The sequence below is a fragment of the Rattus norvegicus genome, chromosome 1 (genome assembly GCF_036323735.1).
Source record: "Rattus norvegicus strain BN/NHsdMcwi chromosome 1, GRCr8, whole genome shotgun sequence".
Taxonomy (NCBI): Eukaryota; Metazoa; Chordata; class Mammalia; order Rodentia; family Muridae; genus Rattus; species Rattus norvegicus.
In genome coordinates this window covers 67,081,357-67,103,374 of record NC_086019.1, presented here as the reverse complement: position 1 = coordinate 67,103,374, position 22,018 = coordinate 67,081,357, and the positions used below count along the sequence as shown (strand labels likewise).

Here is a 22,018-nt window from a genome sequence, read left to right as displayed (position 1 = left end):
AGAGCCATGATGAACCCTTCCAAATGCACAGGCTCAGATGTCTTTGCCCCTCTGGGGCAGCTCTGGGGCACTGTTCACTGCAGGCTTTTCTATTTGCATTCTCACATTGTTTTTAGCCATTTCACTCCTCTGCTCATTCCCCACCTACTATGTACTGTTGGACCTTGCAGAATACACCCTTACACCCCTCCTCTTGTTTATATCCACCCATGACAGCTGTCTGTACTCTGATACCCTCAGTTGGCTCCTCCCCTTACAGTCTTATGTCAGTCATGCTTATATACATGCCTCAGTTGTTCTATTGACTTACTGGCCTTCTGTCTTCCAAACGTCACTAATCTTTGTCTCCTGCACCTGTTCTTGCCTTTGCTAGGATGTGGTCTCTACTTGTTGCTGCACTAACTTGTTCTCACCTTCTAGGCTCAATTTCCTATTCCTCTCCTGGGTCTGCATTCATGCTTCTCCTACTCTGTCATGTCAAAACTTCTTGTCTTACACCAGCTCTGACCTCATCCAGCTCTTGCTGCCTTTTCTTTTGGCTGTTATCACAAGTAGAAATGAGCCCTCTGAGGAAGAAAGGTTTATTTTGGGCTGATTGTATCCTGAGTAGCATTAGCTCAACATACAGAAAACTCTCAGGAAGTTTTGTATAGTAAAGTAAAGCAAGCTGTTTGGTTTTTTTTGCTTTGTTTTGTTTTGTTTTGTTTTTGTTTTTTCATCTTTATTAAATTGGGCATTTCTTATTTACGTTTCAATTGTTATTCCCTTTCCCGGTTGGTTTCTAGGCCAACATCCCCCTAACCTCTCTCCCTCCCCTTCTCTATGGGTGTTCCCCCTCCCCACCCTCCCCCCATTACCACCCTCCCCCTAACAATCACGTTCACTGGGGGTCCAGTCTTGGCAGGACCAAGGGCTTCCCCTTCCACTGGTGCTCTTACTAGGATATTCATTGCTACCTATGAGGTTGGAGCCCAGGGTCAGTCCATGTACAGTCTTTGGGTAGTGGCTTAGTCACTGGAAGCTCTGGTTGCTTGGCATTGTTGTTCATATGGGGTCTCAAGCCCCTTCAAGCTCTTTCAGTCCTTTCTAAGACTCATTCAATGGGGGTCCCATTCTCAGTTCAGTGGTTTAATGATGGCATTCGCCTATGTAATTGCTGTATTCTGGCTGTGTCTCTCAGGACAGATCTACATCCGGTTCCTGTTGGCCTGCACTTCTTTGCTTCATCCATCTTATCTAGTTTGGTGGCTGTATATGTATGGGCCACATGTAGGGCAGGCTCTGAATGGGTGTTCCTTCTGCCTCTGTTCTAAACTTTGCCTCTCTATTCCCTCCCAAGGGTTTTCTTGTTCCCCTTTTAAAGAAGGAATGAAGCATTCACATTTTGGTCATCCTTCTTGAGTTTCATGTGTTCTGTGCATCTAGGGTAATTCAAGCATTTGGGCTAATAGCCATTTATCAATGAGTGCATACCATGTGTGTTTTTCTGTGATTGGGTTACCTCACTCAGGATGATATTTTCCAGTTCCATACATTAACCCTTGCTTAGTTTTCATATTTATGTCAGGCCTAGGGTAAGAGAATAAGCATGTAGGGCCAGAAGGAAGATCCTAAAAGAAATAACTAAACGATAAAACCAACATTGAGTCCCTAAAACTTGTTCATGAGGGATTATTATTACAGAAGCAAGTGTGGGGATTAGACAAGAATCACTGGCCAAGGAGAGAGCAAAGAGGCTGGGGCACAGAGTTTAAAAGCAGGTTTCTAGTATTTAGTCACAGAGGGAGATAACTTTATATCTGAGTAATTTTCAATCAACATTGACCTACTGTTGACAACTATAAATGCCTTTTCACTTCCTTGCATCTAATAACCTTGAAGTAATTACTTGAAGCTATATAACTCATGGGCACAGACCAAACAATACTTGGTGGTTTTCAGAGATTTCTAGGAGCCCTAAATTTGGGGGACAGAAATTGTCTTTATCAATAAAATTAAGTTAGCATAGCCTTCTATCACATTGAGAGAAGCCTTCAGTTGGATTACTCGTGTTAGGAAATAGTACTGTAGATATCATTTCATCACAAACTAAATGAATAACAATGGAATAAACTAATAAAATAAAATATAGTGCTGTAGGACTGCAGGATGCCTCACTGGCTTTTCTTCTCAGAACTTCCCCTTTATAATCTCACCATTTCTTAACTTGGTTCCTGATGAGCCAAACACCATTATCCACCAGAGAGTTCTAAAATGGCTGGCTCTGGAGACTTCTACTTTAAGAAAGGCTGCTCTTTTGAGTCAAGAGAACACTTTTGTTCCAGAGAATATATCAGAGCACTCGGAGGTGACTCCCTCTAACTCTAACCCTAACCCAATCCAACCCTCAACTTAACCCTATCCTGACTCCAACTTCTACTCTAACCCTAACCTAGCCCTGACTCTGACTCCTACACTAACTGTAACCTTAACCCCATCACCAACCCTAACCCCTAATCTTAACCCTAACCCTTATCCTTTCTAACCCTAACCCAATCATATCCCTAATTCTAAAATTTACTCTTACCCTTACTATCAACCCTAACATTACACTTACCTGTACTCTTAACTCTTACCTTACTTTTACCCCTATCCCTACCTAGGGATATTGTTAACCCTACTGCAACCCCTACTACCACACCAACCCCAATCCAATCTATAACCCAACACTTACACTTATCCTATTCCTACCATAACACAATTTCTCTAATCCTAATACAACAATAACACTAAAACTAATCCTTACACTTCCCCTAACCCTAACCCTAATACTCACCCTAACCCTAATCCTTACCATAACCAGAATCCTAATGCTCACCCTGACAAAGACCTTAAATTTCCTACTTAAAACACCTGGGGGTACTTTCCTAGAATATCCCTTGAAGAGATAAGGACAAATAGTTTACACATTTGGTAATGTAGTACTTTTAACGATAGAGAATTTGTAGTGCCTATATTAAAAAAAATGCCAAAGTGCAGGTAAGTAACAAAAAACAGAGTCCTGTTAGTAAAACAATGCCACATCCATTGAAGAAATTACTAAATGAAGGTTGTACATAAAAAGGAAAGTATGTTTTGGGAAAAAAAGACTTGAATATCCTCTAAAAAAAACCCATGTGGGCAAACAGAGATAGCCAACAACTAAACCAAATTTCTAAATGGTATAACCATTGCACATCCCAACAGTGATACAATTCCTCTAACAAGGCCTCATCTCCTAACACTACTACTCACTGGGCCAAGTATATTCAAACTTCCAGCCCCTCTAACCCTAACTCTGTTACCCTAAACCTAAACCCTGACCACAAACCTTAACATAACCCTAATCCCTGAACCCATTAAAACTCTAACCGGTAACCCCTCTAACCCCAAACTAACCCTGTAACCCTAACCCTGAGTATCACTGACCCTTACCTGTCAGCTAATCCTAACCCTGTGAGGTAACCCTAACCCTTAATTTTGCCCAACCCTAACTGTACGCATAATCCTCCATTCTGTGTCAGTTGATATAGTTCATATAATAAAAGCATCTACTACTATATCCTGATTTGTGAAAGAATTTAATTATGACTTCTCAGAGCTATTCTTGGTTATCAAGCTTAAAAGCTCTGTAGCATTTTGGATCAGGGTTGCGGTTTCATTCCTGAGTCTATTCTGAAGTCCTGATAGATCAGTAGCTCTAACCCTCTAACCCAACCCTCTAACTCCAATTGCTTGACCACAACTAATTCTTGCCATTTGGATTGACCTAGTGTTAGGGGTGTGTTGGATCCAAGTAGACCTCATAACACAAAGGCTTTACCACATGGAGTACATTCATAAAGATTTTCTCTAGTATGTGTTCTGTACTGCATTCGGAGAAAACTGCAAAGGGCAAAGGCTTCACAACATTGCTCACACTAATATGGTTTCTCTCCAGTATGGATAATTTCCCTATAAGGAGGATTAAAGAAATGTGCAAAGGCTTCACCATATTCAATACATTCATAGGGCTTCTCTCCGGTGTGATTTCTTTCATGCCTTTTTGTCGTGATTGGGGTTTTATTGCTGTAAAAAGATACCATGACCAAGACAACTATTATATAAGACAACATTTAATTGGTGATGCCTTGCAGATACAAAGTTTTGGTCCACTGTCAAGGCGGGGAGCATGGCAGTGCCCAGTGCTGGAAGAGCAAGAATTCGATACCTTGATCAGAAGGCAGCCAGAAAACTCCTGCCCTGGGTGAAGCTTAACCACAGGACCTCAAAGCCCACCCCAACAGTGACACAATTCCTCAAACTTCCTCATAGTGCCACTTTCCCATGGGACAAGCATATTTAAAGCACCATCTTTGAAGGTCATTGTGGCCTGCAAAGGCTTTACCATATTTGATACAATCATAGGGCTTCTGTCAAGTATGTGTTCTTTTATGTATTTGGAGACTACTGTGACCTACAAAAGCTTTACCCTATTGGTTGCATTCATAGGAGTTTTCTTCATTATGTGTTCTTTTATGTCTTTGAAGACTGTCACAAAATGCAAAGGCTTTATCACATTAATCGCATTTAGAAGGACTCTCTTCAGTATGAATTACTTCATATCTTGGAAGTTGGACATGAGCAGCAAAGGATTTACTGCATTCCTTAACATTCGTAAGGTTTTTTTCCAGCATGAATTCTTTTATACCTTCGAAGTAGACCAGGGCAAGCAAAGGCTTTACTTCAATGCTTACATTCATAAGGTTTCTCTCTACTGTGTGTTCTTTTATGTATTTGGAGATAACCATGTTGTGAATAGGCTTTATCACATAGATTACATTCATACGGTTTTTCTCCACTATGTGTTCTTTTATGTATTTGTAGATGACCATGTTGTGAATAGGTTTTACCACATTGATTACATTCAAAAGGTTTTTCTCCAGTATGTGTTCTTTTATGCTTTGGAAGGCAACTTTGGTCTGCAAAGGATTTACCACATTGGTTACATCCATAGGGTTTCTCTCCTGTATGTGTTCTTTTATGATATTGGAGATGAGTATATGACATATAAAGGCTTTACCACATTGATTACATTCATAGGATTTCTCACCAGTATGTGTTCTTTTATGATATTGCAGACCAGTATGAAATGTAAAGGCTTTACCACACTGATTACATTCATAAGGTTTCTCTCCACTATGTGTTCTTTTATGAAATTGGAGACCAGTAAGACATGAAAAAGCTTTACCACATTGATTACATTCATAGGGTTTTTCTCCCGTGTGTGTTCTTTTATGGACTTGAAGACTATTGTAATGTGCAAAGGCTTTGCCACATTGATTACATTGATAAGGTTTTTCACCAGTATGAGTCCTTTTATGCAATTGGAGATGACCGTGTTGTGAATAGTCTTTACCACATTGATTGCATTCATAAGGTTTTTCTCCAGTATGTCTTCTTTTATGTCTTTGAAGAGAATCATGATATGCGAAGGCTTTGCCGCATTCATTACATTCATAGCATTTCTCTGCAGAATGTGTCCTGTTATGTCTTTGAAGAGATTTATGATAGGCAAAGGCTTTACCACATTCATTACATTTGTAAGGTTTCTCTCCAGCATTTGTTCTGCTATGTTTTTGGAGATCATTGTGTTGCACAAAGACTTTGCCATACTGAAAAACTTCACAGGGTTTCTCTCCAGTATGACTTCTTTCATGCCTGCAAAAGGAATTGATACGTGTGAAAGCTTTATCGCATTAATTATAGCAATACATCTTTTTATCTCTATGAAATAAGTTTATAATTTGTAAAGAGGATCATATCTTTTTTTTTTTTTTTGGTTTCTTTAATTTTTTTTTTTTTTATTAACTTGAGTATTTCTTATATACATTTCGAGTGTTATTCCCTTTCCCGGTTTCCGGGCAAACATCCCCCTCCCCCCTCCCCTTCCTTATGGGTGTTCCCCTCCCAACCCTCCCCCCATTGCCGCCCTCCCCCCATAGACTAGTTCACTGGGGGTTCAGTCTTAGCAGGACCCAGGGCTTCCCCTTCCACTGGTGCTCTTACTAGGATATTCATTGCTACCTATGGGGTCAGAATCCAGGGTCAGTCCATGTATAGTCTTTAGGTAGTGGCTTAGTCCCTGGAAGCTCTGGTTGCTTGGCATTGTTGTACTTTTGGGGTCTCGAGTCCCTTCAAGCTCTTCCAGTTCTTTCTCTGATTCCTTCAATAGGGGACCTATTCTCAGTTCAGTGGTTTGCTGCTGGCATTCGCCTCTATATTTGCTGTATTCTGGCTGTGTCTCTCAGGAGCGATCTACATCCGGCTCCTGTCAGTCTGCACTTCTTTGCTTCATCCATCTTGTCTAATTGGGTGGCTGTATATGTATGGGCCACATGTGGGGCAGGCTCTGAATGGGTGTTCGTTCAGTCTCTGTTTTAATCTTTGCCTCTCCCTTCCCTGCCAAGGGTATTCTTTTTCCTCATTTAAAGAAGGAGTGAAGCATTCACATTTTGATCATCCGTCTTGAGTTTCGTTTGTTCTAGGGATCTAGGGTAATTCAAGCATTTGGGCTAATAGCCACTTATCAATGAGTGCATACCATGTATGTCTTTCTGTGATTGGGTTAGCTCACTCAGGATGATATTTTCCAGTTCCAACCATTTGCCTACGAATTTCATAAACTCGTTGTTTTTGATAGCTGAGTAATATTCCATTGTGTAGATGTACCACATTTTCTGTATCCATTCCTCTGTTGAAGGGCATCTGGGTTCTTTCCATTTTCTGGCTATTATAAATAAGGCTGCGATGAACATAGTGGAGCACGTGTCTCTTTTATATGTTGAGGCATCTTTTGGGTATATGCCCAAGAGAGGTATAGCTGGATCCTCAGGCAGTTCAATGTCCAATTTTTTGAGGAACCTCCAGACTGATTTCCAGAATGGTTTTACCAGTCTGCAATCCCACCAACAATGGAGGAGTGTTCCTCTTTCTCCACATCCTCGCCAGCATCTGCTGTCACCTGAGTTTTTGATCTTAGCCAATCGCACTGGTGTGAGGTGAAATCTCAGGGTTGTTTTGATTTGCATTTCCCTTATGACTAAAGATGTTGAACATTTCTTTAGGTGTTTCTCAGCCATTCGGCATTCCTCAGCTGTGAATTCTTTGTTTAGCTCTGAACCCCATTTTTTAATAGGGTTATTTGTTTCCCTGCGGTCTAACTTCTTGAGTTCTTTGTATATTTTGGATATAAGGCCTCTATCTGTTGTAGGATTGGTAAAGATCTTTTCCCAATCTGTTGGTTGCCGTTTTGTCCTAACCACAGTGTCCTTTGCCTTACAGAAGCTTTGCAGTTTTATGAGATCCCATTTGTCGATTCTTGATCTTAGAGCATAAGCCATTGGTGTTTTGTTCAGGAAATTTTTTCCAGTGCCCATGTGTTCCAGATGCTTCCCTAGTTTTTCTTCTATTAGTTTGAGTGTGTCTGGTTTGATGTGGAGGTCCTTGATCCACTTGGACTTAAGCTTTGTACAGGGTGATAAGGATGGATCGATCTGCATTCTTCTACATGTTGCCCTCCAGTTGAACCAGCACCATTTGCTGAAAATGCTATCTTTTTTCCATTTGATGGTTTTGGCTCCTTTGTCAAAAATCAAGTGACCATAGGTGTGTGGGTTCATTTCTGGGTCTTCAATTCTATTCCATTGGTCTATCTGTCTGTCTCTGTACCAATACCATGCAGTTTTTATCACTATTGCTCTGTAATACTGCTTGAGTTCAGGGATAGTGATTCCCCCTGAAGTCCTTTTATTGTTGAGGATAGCTTTAGCTATCCTGGGTTTTTTGTTATTCCAGATGAATTTGCAAATTGTTCTGTCTAACTCTTTGAAGAATTGGATTGGTATTTTGATGGGGATTGCATTGAATCTGTAGATTGCTTTTGGTAAAATGGCCATTTTTACTATATTAATCCTGCCAATCCATGAGCATGGGAGATCTTTCCATCTTCTGAGGTCTTCTTCAATTTCTTTCCTCAGTGTCTTGAAGTTCTTATTGTACAGATCTTTTACTTGCTTGGTTAAAGTCACACCGAGGTACTTTATATTATTTGGGTCTATTATGAAGGGTGTCGTTTCCCTAATTTCTTTCTCGGCTTGTTTCTCTTTTGTATAGAGGAAGGCAACTGATTTATTTGAGTTAATTTTATACCCAGCCACTTTGCTGAAGTTGTTTATCAGGTTTAGTAGTTCTCTGGTGGAACTTTTGGGATCACTTAAATATACTATCATGTCATCTGCAAATAGTGATATTTTGACCTCTTCTTTTCCGATCTGTATCCCCTTGATCTCCTTTTGTTGTCTGATTGCTCTGGCTAGAACTTCAAGAACTATATTGAATAAGTAGGGAGAGAGTGGGCAGCCTTGTCTAGTCCCTGATTTTAGTGGGATTGCTTCAAGTTTCTCTCCATTTAGTTTAATGTTAGCAACTGGTTTGCTGTATATGGCTTTTACTATGTTTAGGTATGGGCCTTGAATTCCTATTCTTTCCAGGACTTTTATCATGAAGGGGTGTTGAATTTTGTCAAATGCTTTCTCAGCATCTAATGAAATGATCATGTGGTTCTGTTCTTTCAGTTTGTTTATATAATGGATCACGTTAATGGTTTTCCGTATATTAAACCATCCCTGCATGCCTGGGATGAAGCCTACTTGATCATGATGGATGATTGTTTTGATGTGCTCTTGAATTCGGTTTGCCAGAATTTTATTGAGTATTTTTGCGTCGATATTCATAAGGGAAATTGGTCTGAAGTTCTCTTTCTTTGTTGTGTCTTTGTGTGGTTTAGGTATAAGAGTAATTGTGGCTTCGTAGAAGGAATTCGGTAGGGCTCCATCTGTTTCAATTTTGTGGAATAGTTTGGATAATATTGGTATGAGGTCTTCTATGAAGGTTTGATAGAATTCTGCACTAAACCCGTCTGGACCTGGGCTCTTTTTGGTTGGGAGACCTTTAATGACTGCTTCTATTTCCTTAGGAGTTATGGGGTTGTTTAACTGGTTTATCTGTTCCTGATTTAACTTCGATACCTGGTATCTGTCTAGGAAATTGTCCATTTCCTGAAGATTTTCAAATTTTGTTGAATATAGGTTTTTATAGTAAGATCTGATGATTTTTTGAATTTCCTCCGAATCTGTAGTTATGTCTCCCTTTTCATTTCTGATTTTGTTAATTTGGACACACTCTCTGTGTCCTCTCGTTAGTCTGGCTAATGCTTTATCTATCTTGTTGATTTTCTCAAAGAACCAACTTTTGGTTCTGTTGATTCTTTCTATGGTCCTTTTTGTTTCTACTTGGTTGATTTCAGCTCTGAGTTTGATTATTTCCTGCCTTCTACTCCTCCTGGGTGTATTTGCTTCTTTTTGTTCTAGAGCTTTTAGGTGTGCTGTCAAGCTGCTGACATATGCTCTTTCCTGTTTCTTTCTGCAGGCACTCAGCGCTATGAGTTTTCCTCTTAGCACAGCTTTCATTGTGTCCCGTAAGTTTGAGTATGTTGTATCTTCATTTTCATTAAATTCTAAAAAGTTTTTAATTTCTTTCTTTATTTCTTCCTTGACCAGGTTATCATTGAGTAGAGCATTGTTCAATTTCCACGTATATGTGGGCATTCTTCCCTTATTGTTATTGAAGACCAGTTTTAGGCCGTGGTGGTCCGATAGCACGCATGGGATTATTTCTATCTTTCTGTACCTGTTGAGGCCCGTTTTTTGACCAATTATATGGTCAATTTTGGAGAAAGTACCATGAGGAGCTGAGAAGAAGGTATATCCTTTTGCTTTAGGATAGAATGTTCTATAAATATCCGTTAAGTCCATTTGGCTCATGACTTCTCTTAGTCTGTCGACATCACTGTTTAATTTCTGTTTCCATGATCTGTCCATTGATGAGAGTGGGGTGTTGAAATCTCCCACTATTATTGTGTGAGGTGCAATGTGTGTTTTGAGCTTTAGTAAGGTTTCTTTTACGTATGTAGGTGCCCTTGTATTTGGGGCATAGATATTTAGGATTGAGAGTTCATCTTGGTTGATTTTTCCTTTGATGAATATGAAGTGTCCTTCCTTATCTTTTTTGATGACTTTTAGTTGGAAATTGATTTTATTTGATATTAGAATGGCTACTCCAGCTTGCTTCTTCTGACCATTTGCTTGGAAAATTGTTTTCCAGCCTTTCACTCTGAGGTAGCGTCTGTCTCTGTCTCTGAGGTGTGTTTCCTGTAGGCAGCAGAATGCAGGGTCCTCGTTGCGTATCCAGTTTGTTAATCTATGTCTTTTTATTGGGGAGTTGAGGCCATTGATATTGAGAGATATTAAGGAATAGTGATTATTGCTTCCCGTTATATTCATATTTGGATGTGAGGTTATGTTTGTGTGCTTTCATTCTCTTTGTTTTGTTGCCAAGACGATTAGTTTCTTGCTTCTTCTAGGGTATAGCTTGCCTCCTTATGTTGGGCTTTACCATTTATTATCCTTTGTAGTGCTGGATTTGTAGAAAGATATTGTGTAAATTTGGTTTTGTCATGGAATATCTTGGTTTCTCCATCAATGTTAATTGAGAGTTTTGCTGGATACAGTAACCTGGGCTGGCATTTGTGTTCTCTTAGGGTCTGTATGACATCAGTCCAGGATCTTCTGGCCTTCATAGTTTCTGGCGAGAAGTCTGGTGTGATTCTGATAGGTCTCCCTTTATATGTTACTTGACCTTTTTCCCTTACTGCTTTTAATATTCTTTCTTTATTTTGTGCGTTTGGTGTTTTGACAATTATGTGACGGGAGGTGTTTCTTTTCTGGTCCAATCTATTTGGAGTTCTGTAGGCTTCTTGTATGTCTATGGGTATCTCTTTTTTTAGGTTAGGGAAGTTTTCTTCTATGATTTTGTTGAAGATATTTACTGGTCCTTTGAGCTGGGAGTCTTCACTCTCTTCTATACCTATTATCCTTAGGTTTGATCTTCTCATTGAGTCCTGGATTTCCTGTATGTTTTGGACCAGTAGCTTTTTCCGCTTTACATTATCTTTGACAGTTGAGTCAATGATTTCTATGGAATCTTCTGCTCCTGAGATTCTCTCTTCCATCTCTTGTATTCTGTTGGTGAAGCTTGTATCTACAGCTCCTTGTCTCTTCTTTTGGTTTTCTATATCCAGGGTTGTTTCCATGTGTTCTTTCTTGATTGCTTCTATTTCCATTTTTAATTCCTTCAACTGTTTGATTGTGTTTTCCTGGAATTCTTTCAGGGATTTTTGCGATTCCTCTCTGTAGGCTTTTACTTGTTTATTAATGTTTTCCTGTGCTTCCCTAAGTGTGTTCATGTCTTTCTTGAAGTCCTCCAGCATCATGATCAAATATGATTTTGAAACTAGATCTTGCTTTTCTGGTGTGTTTGGATATTCCATGTTTGTTTTGGTGGGAGAATTGGGCTCCGATGATGGCATGTAATCTTGGTTTCTGTTGCTTGGGTTCCTGCGCTTGCCTCTCGCCATCAGATTATCTCTAGTGTTACTTTGTTCTGCTGTTTCTGACAGTGGCTAGACTGTCCTATAAGCCTGTGTGTCAGGAGTGCTGTAGACCTGTTTTCCTCTCTTTCAGTCAGTTATGGGGACAGAGTGTTCTGCTTTCGGGCGTGTGGTTTTTCCTCTCTACAGGTCTTCAGCTGTTCCTGTGGGCCTGTGTCTTGAGTTCACCAGGCAGCTTTCTTGCAGCAGAAAAGTTGGTCTTACCTGTGGTCCCGAGGCTCAAGTTCGCTCGTGGGGTGCTGCCCACGGGCTCTCTGCAGCGGCAGCAACCAGGAAGACCTGTGCCGCCCCTTCCGGGAGCTTCAGTGCACCAGGGTTCCAGATGGTCTTTGGCTTTTTCCTCTGGCGTCCGAGATGTGTGTGCAGGGAGCAGTCTCTTCTGGTTTCCCAGGCTTGTCCGCCTCTCTGAAGGTTTAGCTCTCCCTCCCACGGGATTTGGGTGCAGAGAACTGTTTATCCGGTCTGTTTCCTTCAGGGTCCGGCGGGGTCCTGCCGCTCCTGGGCCCTCCCCCACGGGAGCCCAGAGGCCTTATACAGTTTCCTCTTGGGCCAGGGATGTGGGCAGGGGTGAGCAGTGTTGGTGGTCTCTTCCACTCTGCAGCCTCAGGAGTGCCCACCTGACCAGGCGGTTGGGTTTCTCTCTCACCGGGTCTGGGAGCAGAGAGCTGCTGCGGGCCGGGATCCGCGGGTGGGGGACTTCCGGTCAAGAGGATCATATCTTAAAGTTTTATCACTTTGCGTACATTCATGGTTTCCCCTTCATTATGGCTTCTGCTTTATCTTTGATGATACCTATAATGGTAACCTAAAATGGTAAGAGTGTCTACTACATTGCTCACATTTGCACCACCTTTTTTCTCTATGAGGTTTTTCGTACATTTGAAGAGCTCAGAGCTTTACCACACTGGGTGCCTTCATAAATTTTTCTATAGTGTGAAATACACTACATTTGCATACTGAATTTGCAATGTGAGCCAGGAAAAGCAGAAAAGAATTTCCATACTCCTAGTACTCAGGGATTTTCTGCAGTGTGAGATTGTGGATATATTCCCAATGAGTTGGAAAACCAAAAAATTATAAACTTGTATCCCACTGAGCAAATCTACTCAAATCTTCTAATTGTTCTGGGAGAGAGAAAGAGGAACATTGCTTTTCAATATCCCTATGCTCTCATGGCTTGTATCAATTGTGACACATGATATACCTATTAAAAACAGAATAAGAAATGAAAGAGTTCCACACTGCAGTCACATTGATTTTTGTTCATCACAGACATGGTATATGGATTAAGGTTCTCCCCAACAACATTCTTTACTCTCATAAACTGCCCCTCTAACTTAAACTTAGCAATGTTTCTACACGTACACTAGTAACAGCAACTTTACTATGAAATAGTTGCTTATTAGATGGTTTTGGACATATACACCTATTCAATGTATCTTTTCTCATATGCGAGTGGTAAGAGTCTAAGTAGATTAGGAGTTCTACAGAGCAGTCGCAATGTGGCTATGATTCAGATGGCAATATCTTTTAAGGCATTCATTGTTTCTTTGTCATCTTTCTTAGAGGAATGCCATGGAAACACAAATCAGACACCTAACAATAAGGTACATGGATTTGTGAGAATTTAATAATCATCGATACACAATGCCGTTTTACACTACTGCTTTTCTTTAAAACTTCCAGGACACATTACCATTTCTTCAGAGGCATATTCATACCAACATGCACATGAACATTACCTTCCATGTCTTCTAGAACGTTGACAGTATTCTTCAGTATTATGGTCTTCCCAATTGTAGCCTAAAATATAGTACCAGAAAGTGTATGATCTATTATTGGAATTTAGGTAAGATTTAAGTTATTATCTTTCGTGAACCTGATTTATTTACCTCATTCTTCCTCATTCTCAATTAAAATTACAGAAGACCATTAGTAACAAAGAAACAGTTATTTCCTTATTTTAAAAAGTGAAATAATATTCAGTGCTTACCTATAACAGTTAGGTTCCTGAAGGTCTCCAGCATCACATCTTTGTAGAGATTCTTCTGTAAAGGATCCAGCAAAGCCCACTCTTCTTCAGTGAAGTTCACACGTACATCATCATACGTCACTGTATTCTAAAATATTCCACACATGTGTACAACAGAAACCATGATACCAACAACACTGTAAATGTATGCTTCACTGACATTATATTCAAATAATTCTGGTGTGTTCCCCACTTATTTCTTGACCCAGAAGTTTGAAGGTAATCAGCAAGTCAATTTACAAGGAACTGAATAATGAAGTTCACCTCTGTCATTTCTTTGCTCTTTGAATAGGATATAGCTTGGAAAGTGAAACAAAAATTGAGGGAGGGAGGGAGGGAGGGAGGAAGAGAGAGAGAGAGAGAGAGAGAGATTGAGAGAGACAAAGAGAAAGACAGAGAGAAAGACAGAGAGACAGAGACAGAGAGAAGAAAAGGAGGAGGAGGAGAGGAGAGGAGAGGAGAGGAGAGGAGAGGAAGGGAGAGGAGGGGAAGGGAGGGGAGGGGAGGAGAGAGGAAGGAGAGAAACAGTACTGAGCACATACCAGAGAAATTGTATGGACAATGACTAACTACAAATAAATAATAGGAAAGTTAGATGTATTGACTCATGCCTGCCTTTACACCCACCATTCAGGAGCCAGAGGCAGGTGCATCTCATTGAGTTGTACGCCAGCCTGGTCTAAGCAGAAGAGCCAGAGGGAAATATTCAGACCCTGTCTCCCCTGTAAAAACCAATCAAACAAGACAGAAAGAACTCAGAGGTTTTACTGAAGTTCCTACAAAGAATTATACATTCACTCCAGTTCTGTATTCATCTTGTAGAATCCTGAAGTGCCCCGGTTTACCTGTAACAATAATGGGATCTTACTGAAAGGGAGTGCATGTTTAAACAGTTACAAATGGACAGATGAAACTATTAGCAATGTAAATGTTGATCCTAAATGAATAACTTTGGGCAGGAGAGATGGCTCAGCAGTGAAGAACCCTTGCTGGTCTTGGAAAGTAAAGGGGGCTCACAACTATTCTTTTTTTTTTAAAGATTTATTTATTTATATATAAGTACATTGTAGCTGTCTTCAGACACACCAAAAGAGAGCATGAGATCTCATTAAAGATGGTCGTGAGCCACCATGTGGTTGCTGGGAATTGAACTCAGGTCCTCTGGAAGAACAGTCAGTACTCTTAACTACTGAACCATCTCTCCAGCCCACAACTATTCTTTACTCTAAGTTATGAATTCGCAGGCCATACTACTATGAGGACCAGGCATTCATGAGCTGCACATTCATGTATACAGGCAAAATAATGTTCACTTTAAAAAAATAAAAAATACAGCAGGTAGGAAGAACTGTGTGCACCTGCAATTCAGTGACTCAAAACCTGAGGCAGTCAAGCTCAGGCAGTATTAGTGTCATGAACACATGCCATCCTAAGAAGAACATTCTCTCTCCCAAGTTTCAAAATTCACAACATGGATGAAGATCAACACAACAGCATAAGCTCGGCATGAACCAAAACCTACATTATAGGACCATCAGTCAAATAATATAAAAACAAACAAACAAACAAACAGCCAGGCAGGTTGACCCACATGTAATCCCAGCATTCTAGAGTCAGAGCAAGGTAGACCTTTAAGGTCCAGGCTTCTGTGTTCTACATACCTACTTTTAGGACAGCCAGGGATACACAGAGAAACTTTGTCTTCAAAAACAAAAACAAAAGCAACAAAATTAAAAATATAGAAACACCAACCTCATAAAATAGCTTAGCACTGAAGGACAATTGCTTCTACTGCATCTTATGTGATTTACTCATAGAGTCTATAATGGTGAAGGCAAGACAACATGAGAAAAAAGCTGACTGATTAGGTTCAACCACAACACAGAAAACACACACACACACACACACACACACACACACACACACATGTCAATAGACACTCAAATATCATCCCAAATAATGAATCTAGAACGTTTCCTCCTACAAAAGCTTCTATTGAGAAGCTTCTGAGTTGGCCAGAGCCAGGCTGACTCTATGACAGTCTGCAAACTGGCAGTTGGGAGACTAGGCCGAAGTTTCTGTTTCCCAGTACTGGAAAAGTCAAAAACAACTCAATTTCAGGAAAATCAACCCTCACTGGCAGCCAATCAGGAGCTGCCAGGAACTGTTCCCAACATCAGGCCTGAGTCAAGAATAGTTCTTTATTGAGACCCCCACAATCCTTTGTACCTGTGCTGAGCTAAACAGCCAGCAATTTTCCCCCAACACCTGCAGAGGAGTGGCTATCTCCTGGATTTGAAGGCAGCAGACAAAAGTCAGCCCTTAGTCTCTGCACATCAGCATTAACCCCTCGCTCCAAAACTTGCACCCCTTTCAGTGCAATATCTAACAGCCAGCACTTCCCAGGTGCAGATGGCTCCTGCCTTTGAAAGGGGCAGAAATTAGTGTCTTTGAATCGATACAGCCCCGACTCTTGAGCTATGGGAAAAAGGCAATTAAGTGTTCCCAGACAGATGTGAGCGGTTTGTAAAATTACACTAGCTTCTGTTAATGGAATAAGTTATTTCTTCCCAGGTAAAAAGGATCCTTTTCCAGCTGCACGGTTCCACCTCACGGTCTGAACAAATGTTATCAGTTCTGAAGGATAGTAGTCCTTTACCCTCTACCCAATCATCTAATGCCAAGGCTCAAGAGCCCCAGCTTAAGGATTCTCCTACACATACCATGAACTAGACTGGAGTGCTGCATTTCTAACTTGCAGAGGAGGGGAGGCAGCGTTCTGGGTCTGGACTCATACAATCAAGACTCTCTGTGTTTGCATAGCTGTTGTGATTTCTGACTCTCTCCTGGGGTTCCCTCGAACTGGGAGTAAGAACATCTTGCTCTTTTCCACATTCCTCCAAAAGAGAGCATTTCCAGGTTCTATCCAGAAGCAAATCATGTTTTTGGTTTTTTGGGGTTTTTTTTTTTTTTGTTGTTGTTGTTGTTGTTTTGGGTTTTTTTTTTGTTGTTGTTGTTGTTGTTGTTGTTGTAACTTGCTTTGCTACTCCACTGCTGAGATTGAATCCTCTAATCAAAGGCATCTCAGGACTTCTTCTGTCCCGTCAGATCACAATCCATCATTTTAGGAACTGAGGATAGAAACTAAAGCTTCAAGAACATAAATTTCAAAAGATACAAAACAAAACAAACAGAAAGCAAAAATGGAACAAACAAAAAAACGAATAGAGAAACATTGTTTACTGGCTTGCCTTGTCCTTTGGTCACTATCTAATGCTCAGCTACCTCTCTTCCCCAGCCCATCCCCACTTGCTTGAGGAGGGATCAAGCCACCCTCAGAGGAAGTGCCTTCCCACATCAATCAGCATCCAACACAATCTCTCACTGACTCAGCATCCAGACATTTTGATGAGGGCATGACTCAAGTGAGGATCCCTCAGATGACAATAAGCTCTAAAATGTTAACAACTGAAACTAATTAGGAGAAATAGACAATAATAAATCAGAAAGTTTAGAAAACCCAAACCAAATGAGTTAACCATATCAATCACTTAAGTAGCACAAAAAAAAAATTGATTGCAACACCTGGAAAACACAGATTTGCCAATAAAGGAAGAAAGGCAAGCCTTTAGGATCAAGAAGAGGAAATTAAACCTGTTTCCCAAACTGTCAAAAACTCAAGAAACTCACAACACTATTTCGTAAAATTTTAGAAGACAAAAATAGTTGAACATTTATCATTTTCCAGAGAAACAATATAATTAGATTATAATGGAGAGACTCTGCCCTGGGTCGCAGCCGCTAGTGTTGCGTTTGGACTCAGCAAGCCTAAAGCAAAAAAGAGAAAAAGCTTAAAAATTTTTTCAAGAAAGCCTCAAAAAACCTTTAAAAAAAAAGAAAAAAAAAAGATTATAATGGAGAAAAATCATATAACATAGATGACACTAATTAAAGGAGACAGAAAGATAGACATATAAGTCTTTTAATGATGAACTACAAGCTCATTAAAAAAAAAATCCAAGAAATTACAGGCCATCAACTCATCCTGTAGACTGTTCTCCTCTTTGTCAATAATAGAAAATGGACTGGAAGTGGCAAAAACCCAGTCAATTGGACAGAGGCAGCTTAAGGAATGGAAAAGATTTTTTTTCTTAACCAAAATGAGACCTCAAGAAACTAGAATTTCCGAAGCAAAAAATTCAATTAAGAAATTAGGGTATAGATCTAAACAGAGAATTCTCAACAGAGGAATCTCAAGTAGCTGAGGAAACTTAAAGAAATCTTTACCATCTTAGCCATCAGGGCAATGCAAACCAAAACTACTTTGAGAATCCATCTTATGCATGTCAAAATGACTAAAATCAATAATAAAAGTAACAGCTCATGTGTCAAGGATATGACAATGGGGAACAATCCTCCACTACTTGGGGAGTGCAAACTGATACAGCCACTATAGAAATCAGTATTTCCTCAGAATCATGGTTCCTCACAAAATTGAGAGTGCATCTCTCTCAAGATCCAGCTAAAACAACCTTGGGTTTCTATCCAAAAGATGGTCCATGCTACCTCAAGGACACTTCCTCAACTATGTTCAGAGCACATTTATTTATACTTGCCAGAAGCTGGAAACAACCTAGATGTCTTACAACTGAAGAATGGAGAAACAAAATGTGGTACATTGACACAATGAAGTGTCACTCAGTTGTTTAACCAAAGGGGGGAAAAAAAGACATCATGAATTTACAGCAAGTGAATGAAACAAACAAACAAAAACCACCCCCCCCAAAAAAACCAAAACAAAACTGAAAAATCACCCTGAGGTAACCCAGATACAGAATGACACAGATGATAAGCATTCACTTTTAAGTGGATACTACCTATTATGTAAATAATAATCAAGCTATACTCCACAGCCCAGAAGTAGGGGAGAGGAGGGCTACAGAGGAGTACACGATCTCCTTCTAAAGGGGAAATAGAATAGTTTCTGTGAGTAGACCGGAGTTTGATGGGAAAAGAAGTGGGAGGGATCAGTTGGGCAGGGGATGAAGGGAGAGTACATTACAGGGAGAAACAGCTGAAATTAGGGGATATTTTGAAATTAGTATAAAAACCCAGTGCAATGGAAACTCCTGGAATCTATGGGGGTGACTCTAATGAGGACTCCTGGGAATGGAAGATATAGAGTCTGAGGTTACCGTCCTTTGTAGTCAGGTAAGGCTTCAATGTTGGGAATGGGATACACTGGGTTCAGCTGTTGCCTATGGAGCTCCCATGGAGATCCCTCAACAATCCATGCTGATGCTAGGACAAGGCTTGACTCTCAGAAAACTGTCAGCAGGGTCCCATCAATAAATATAAAGTCCACACAGGTCACTGAATGTAGGGGTCAAGTGGGTACAGGCTTGGAGCCTTCATCCCTATGTTCTAGTCTCTTTGAGATACTCTACAGGCTACAGAAAAAGAAACCTGGACACTGACCGCCACCAACAAAACTCCCCACCTAAAAGTGCTCCTTCCTGCAAGATGTGCTGAGGCATGATGGAAACAAACCTGTTTAAGTGGTCAACCAGCATTTGGTTAGGCATAGGAACACATGCCTAACACTCCCTGGATTTCCAGGAACCTTACAGCCTGGGTCTGTGCCAAGTCCTCTGCTGATACGTTATGGCTGTCAGCTTTGTTTTAAAGGGACTCCTAACAGTGGAAGCAGGTGAGCTGTGACTGTTTTCCTTGATCTTGAGACTCTTTTCTTCCTATTGGATTGCCTTGTCCAGACTCAGTATGAAGGCTTTCACCTTCCTTTTCTATCTTGTTTTATCCTGCTTGGCTGTCCTCTCTTGGAGGTATGTTCCTTTCTAAAGAGGAAATGGGATGTGTGTGCAGGGGGCCAAGGGAGGGGGTTTCCAGGGAGGAGGAGGTTTGATCTTTGGGAGAAGAAGATAGAAAATTTGGATGTACTTAGGAGGAGTGGACGGAGGGAAAACAGTAGTCAGAATATAGTTTATGAGAGAATAATATATTTTCAATTAAAAATTAATTCAATATTGCTTAAATGAAAATGCAAAGAAAGAAAGCAATAATGAACCCAGAAAGGAGAAATAGTGAAAACAGGGACGCCATGATTTTTACAGATACAGGTCTCATTCTGTTTGTGTAGAAGGTGACCATCATCCAGGAGAGTTAAATATCTTTTATTTGCCTGATATAACTATCATCCTGGAGCCTTACTTCTTCCATTTGCTAACCTAGGCTTAGTCCTGGAAACTTTAGCATCCAAACAATCTTATCTGGAGCTAGAATACTTTTGGCCTCAGAGACCTACTGCTGAATAATCCCACCCTTTCTTTTTCTTTTTGTACTCTGGCAAAAAGTACAGTTGGTTGGGCAACTCAGCTATTTTGGTTAAATTCCAATCCACACTACCTGATTCCAAATGGCTTCTTTCACTTCTGATTGAAATGGTCCATTTGGCCTCAAAGAAACTCTACAATTCTGTGCTAATAATCGGTCACCTTCACATTGTCTGGCTTGTTCTGTCTTCACCTGTGTCTAGCTTATTCTCTCTTCAATCCATCTCTCTATAACTGTCCCAGGAAACTGTCTCCTGCTCTCTCACTCTGCACTGTTCCCTCTCATGTAGCCTCTCTTTCCTCTCCTCTTCTGAGAGTTGGGCATATCCCATTCTGTCAAATTTGTCTTGGATTCATCACTTTGCCTGCTCCTCAATGAGCTTCTAACCCTGGTGCTTCCTTCTTTTTTTTTTTTTTTCTTTTTTTCGGAGCTGGGGACCGAACCCAGGGCCTTGCGTTTACTAGGCAAGTGCTCTACCGCTGAGCTAAATCCCCAACCCGGTGCTTCCTTCTAAAACCAACTTTACCTTCATTGTTTGGTTTTAAAGGTGTGTGCTAAGGGTTGAGCCGCACTACAACCAGAAACAGGGTTTTGTGGGTTTCCTTTTTCATTGCAATGGTTTTTGGTTTGTGTGTTGTCATTGTTTGTTTTAGGTAAATAACACCATCTCAGGGTTCACAATGTTATCAGATACCCTGCAACATAGGAGTTCATGACAAGCTCAACTTGGGCTCAGTCTATCAATCAAATCACAAGCTTTGCTCTCAGCAATGTGAGATACATATCACAAAGGACACAAAAGCAGGTCATTTTCTTCTGTTAGCTTTCACTAGTGTAGATTGTGGAATTACAGAACTTTCTTCTTATTTTATTCCAAGGTAATACTCTTGCTTATGTTTAAGAAAAACTAACGCTTGAAGAACTATTCAAATAGAAATAAATGATGTTATAAAAACTGATACATGAATTATACATTAAGCACAAACTGATGTTTTAAATGTTAGATGTTTAAACAAGTTCTCCAAAGCAAAAATGAAAGTGTTACCACCTAAGTGCAGAGAAAACAGAGATGAGTCACTTTTCTAAGACTTTTACATTTTTGTTCAAGTATAATTTATTGTCATTATTTAAATTCAAACAAAACAGCCAGTCTGTTTTCTTAACCTGATTTCTACTCTTTCATGCAGTATGACTCATTGGCAGAAGGCTCTCATGACATCCAAATAAATACTCTTCCTGCATTTTTACAGTATACTATAACAGCACATTTACCTCTCATCTCCATAACATCTGTTTCTCTTCTGCACATAATGTTCTAAAAGTACATCAGAAAAACCCTTTGAAGGTGATTGGTTCAGTTAGATTCTGTGTTTTCTGTCCTTCATTATTGAATTGCTACCCAACACAGGAGATGCCTTTTGCAACCTCCAAAAAATTAACTCCAAATGCATCATACACGTTAAGATTAAATGCTAAGGGCAGTACCTGTAAAAACTAGGGCTCTCCCAGTTTGGCATTCTGCCAAGGATGTTTCTAAACACAAGCCACTGTTCCAAATGTTCTTGTGCATCTGCAGCCTCAGAGTGAAGTTATTCAACAACTACCTGGATCCAGCGAGTGACTAGGACCAATGGGACTTTTATATGTGGCAGCATCTGGCCGCCTGTTCGCACCCAACCAGGTCAAAAACCCACCACACGAGCTCTCGCTGCTCAACTCCCTGCTCCTCCCCGTTGTTGGCAGTGACCCTGGGCTCACCATGTCGCAACTTTAGGGCTTGCCTGAGAGTGCCTCAGAGCATCCAGCAGCAGGGTTCAGAAAACATCACACAGAACCAATCAAACTTGCTCCCCTACAGGGCACAACCTACCTCTTGCCAATCGGAAAAACCCTCCTCCTCTTCTGACTGGCAGGTTCGCCTGGAGGTTCTGATTGGCCAGAGAGCCTTGAGTGACATGAGTACCTCCATTAGGATTACATTATGCTGAAGAGACACGCCCGAGAGATTCCTAGCCCCGCCTTCCACTCCAGGGACAGACCCTTACTAGACGAACGAATATTTGCATTCC

General features: G+C 40.5%; 1 pseudogene; it reads right to left on the bottom strand.

Moving 5' to 3' along the window:
• Positions 1 to 4,531: 4,531 nt before the first annotated feature.
• Positions 4,532 to 21,797, bottom strand: Znf431l-ps7 (zinc finger protein 431 like, pseudogene 7; annotated as a pseudogene).
• Between the last annotated feature and the right edge of the window lie 221 nt (positions 21,798 to 22,018).